The sequence below is a fragment of the Eulemur rufifrons genome, chromosome 27, assembly GCF_041146395.1.
Source record: "Eulemur rufifrons isolate Redbay chromosome 27, OSU_ERuf_1, whole genome shotgun sequence".
In the NCBI taxonomy this organism is placed as follows: domain Eukaryota; kingdom Metazoa; phylum Chordata; class Mammalia; order Primates; family Lemuridae; genus Eulemur; species Eulemur rufifrons.
In genome coordinates, this window is record NC_091009.1 from 30,346,979 (window position 1) to 30,350,651 (window position 3,673).

General features: G+C 47.8%; 1 non-coding gene across 1 annotated transcript; it reads right to left on the minus strand.

The window, feature by feature from the left end:
- Positions 1–1,328: 1,328 nt before the first annotated feature.
- LOC138375869 (U6 spliceosomal RNA) lies at positions 1,329–1,435 on the minus strand. Its single transcript, XR_011231574.1, has one exon. It is a non-coding gene; the product is annotated as a U6 spliceosomal RNA (small nuclear RNA).
- Between the last annotated feature and the right edge of the window lie 2,238 nt (positions 1,436–3,673).

A 3,673-nucleotide genomic window follows, 5' to 3' on the forward strand; every position in this document is an offset into this window, starting at 1 on the left:
TAGTGCAGATGTCTTTTTTATAGAATGTCTTTTTTTCTTTTGGGTAGATGCCTAGTAATGCGATTGCTGGATCAAATGGTAGTTCTACTTGTGTCTCTTTGAGGTATCTCCATATTGCTTTCCAGAGGTTGTACTAGTTTGAAGTCCCACCAGAAGTTTAAGAGTGTTCCCGTTTCTTCACATCGTGCCAACATTTGTTGTTTTGGCATCAGCCTAGCTCACAACAACCTCAAACTCCTGGGTTCAAGCAATCCTCCTGCCTCAGCCTCCCAAGTAGCTGGGACTACAGGCATGCGCCACCATGCCCAGCTAATTTTTTCTCTATATATATTTTTTAGTTGTCCATATAATTTCTTTCTATTTTTTTTAGTAGAGACGGGGTCTCGCTCTTGCTCAGGCTGGTCTTGAACTCCTGAGCTCAAACGATCCACCCACTTCGGCCTCCCAGAGTGCTAGGATTACAGGTGTGAGCCACCACGCCCGGCCATTTTGGGACTTTTTGATAAAGGCCATTCTCACTGGGGGTAAGTGATACCTCATTGTGGTTTTCATTTGCATTTCCCTGATGATTAGAGATGTTGAGGATTTTTTCATATGTCTGTTAGCCATTATTCTGTCTTCTTTTGAAAAGTTTCTGTTCATGTCTTTTGCCTACTTTTTGATAGGGTTGTTTATTTTTTCTTGCTGATTTTCCTGAGTTCTACGTAGATTCTGCTTATCCCTTTATCAGATGTGTAACATGCTAATATTTTCTCCCATTCTGTAGGTTGTCTGTTTGCTCTCATGATAGTTTCCTTGGCTGTGCAGAAGCTTTTTAATTTGATTAGGTCCCATTTATTTATTTTTGTTGTTGCTGTGATTGCCTTTGGGGTGTTCTTCATAAATTCTTTGCCTAGGCCAATGTCTTTAAGAGTTTTTCCAACATTTTCTTCTAGAATTTTCATAGTTTCACACCTTAGGTTTTAAGTCTGTTTTACACTGTGAGTTGATTTTTATGAGAGGTGAGAGGTGCGGATCCTGTTTCAGTCTTCTACATGTGGCTATCCAGTTTTCCCAGCACCATTTATTGAATAAGGATTCTTTTCCCCAGTGTACATTTTTTCTGCTTTGTCAAAGATCAGATGGCTATATGAGGATGGTTTTATATCTAGTTTCTCAGTTCTGTTCCATTGGTATATGTCTCTGTTCTTGTGCCAGTACCATGCTCTTTTAGTTACTATAGCCTGGTAGTATAGCTTGAAGTCTGGCAAATTGATGCCTCCCAATTTGTTCTTTTTGGTAAAGATGGCTTTTGCTATATGGGGTCTTCTCTGGTTCCATACGAAGCGTAAAATATGGAATGCTTCAGGAATTTGTGTGTCATCCTTGCACAGGGGCCATGCTAATCTTCTCTGTATTGTTCCAATTTTAGTATATGTGCTGCCAAAGCGAGCACTGTTGTTGTTTTTTTAACTAACAAATAATTTGGAAATGTCTCAGCTTAATTGTGAACACGGTAAATATTGATAGATGTAGCCCAAATAAGCAAACGCTTTTGGAGGGTCCTCACTAAGTGGATCTTGAGAACTGCTGTTGTAGGTAAAGCCCAGCCTGGAGCTGGGCATGGTAAGTGCTGAGGAAGGACCACTCACTCCCCAGAGTGCCAGGGTTCCCAGGATTTGGTGCCACTGGGCAGAACCTGGGGGCATTCCTGGGTCTTGGATGTCCAGGGTCAGCCTGGCAGCTGTGCTGGGGAGCCTGCCCAGAGCAAACCAGCCCAGAGAGGCTCAGCCAGGGTCCAGGGCGCCTCAGGGAGCACTTTGCCCCCGGCTTCCAGGCTTCCAGGGCTGCCTGGGGCTGGGAGAGAGGGGCATCCAGGGAGGGACCCCTCAGCTGCCCCGACCCCTGCCTTCACCGGGACGCTTTTCCTTTATGTGTCTTGTATACCCGGGTTGTTAATATTAGAGTTTACTTAAGCTTCCATTTAAAGAAAGGGGTTTGAGGCTTTAAAAAGATTTAAAAACTTTGGAGTCCAGGCCTTTATTTTAAAGACAAGGGTCAGAGAGGGAAGTGACTTCTCAAAGAACATATGGCAAGCAATCAGGTCAACAGTGAGCAAGGCAAAACCAACACACAAGACCAAGCTATAGCATGTCTCAGCCTCCCCAGCCCAGTGTCCGTGCAGTGAGAACTCAGCCCGTATTCATAAAGTAGAGCAAAATGCTTCCTTGAATATTATTTCATTGCATCTTTATAATGAGCCTGTGCTTTATTGGGTATAATTTATAGATCATAATTTTCACCTGTTTTAGGTGTGCAATTCAGCGGTTTTTAGTAAACTTATAGCATTGTACAACTATCACTGCAATCCAGTTTTAGAGTATGTGGTATTTTACCCATTTACAGAGGAAAACAGTCTCAGGAAGGTAAAGTAAGTGCCCCTAAGGTCACACTGCTATTAGATGACAGAATCAACATCCAGATTCAGGTTTGTCTTCCCCCAGTGCCACCCTCCCCCCATGCTGCGCACTGCAGAGAAGGGGATCAGGTGGTCCCTTGCTTGGGGACCATGGACCAATACCCTAGCACAGCCCGGCACCCACAGCACTCTGTAGAGCTGGGCGTGCCAGTCCCATCTGGGCACTGGTTCTATCCACACAGCTCTGTGCACGCAGAGGACACCTGTCTCCCAGTCCTCCTTGGAAGTAAAATCCCCCACACATGAGGGACCTGAAGTGCTTCCCTTCCCCTGTCTTACTGAGCAAGCCCTCTGAGGGGCATGTGCTGGGAAGTACAGTCTCCAGGAAGTAAAATCAGTCCTTAACCCTCATGACCACAAATGATGAGGACGTTCCCCTTCATGTCTAGCCACATTCCTCTTGCTGTACTGAGTACCCATTTCCTCTTGCTATACGCCTTTCCTGTTCTCCTGCCTGCTGGCTCTGGGGGTCAATGTACATAGTTCAGTGGCCACAGAGAAAAGCTGAGAGCCAGAGGCAGAGTTAAGGACCGTGTCTCCCTGGACAACTGCCTGTTGCAATTAAGATTTAGTACCCGATCTCCCAGGAAATGCTTGCTCTCCCCACAGGAAGACCAGGTAGTCATCATGTCTCTTTCCGTGGCTTTCGTGGCTCTGGTCAGTTCACCCTGGGAGGACCGGTGGAGGGACAGGCAGGGAGGCTCTGGAGGGCAGAGGAAGAGCCACCTTCATGAGGTCAGGTGTCTGTGCAGCACGCCTGGCCTAACAAGGAGCAGGGAGCGCTCATCTCTTGGCTCCTTGAGGCTTTGTGCAGGGCTGGGCGGTTGATCGCCCTGGCATGAGGCTCCTTCCCTGGCATGGCCATCCTTGGGGGGGTGCCGCTCTGTAGGGGCTGCTTCTAGCGCTGTTTAGAGTAGCAGTGGGGCTCTCGCCAGGCATAGTAAAAGATGGGGGTACACCGGGATGAGGGGGGCACTTGAGCAGGTTGAGCTTTCCTTGGTGGGGGGATGAGACCCTGGACACTGTCCCATGGAGGTCTCCAGCTAACGTGGGAATTAGGAATTGGGTCCCAGATCCTTCACCTTCCCGGCACCCCAGTGCGCTTCCTCTCCCTCCGGCTCTTCCGCTCAGTGCCAGGGTGGGGGGGGTGGGCTGTACTGCAGAGAAACCCCGGCCTGGCAGCTGTTGGGCAAGGGAGAAATGGAGAGTGAATTT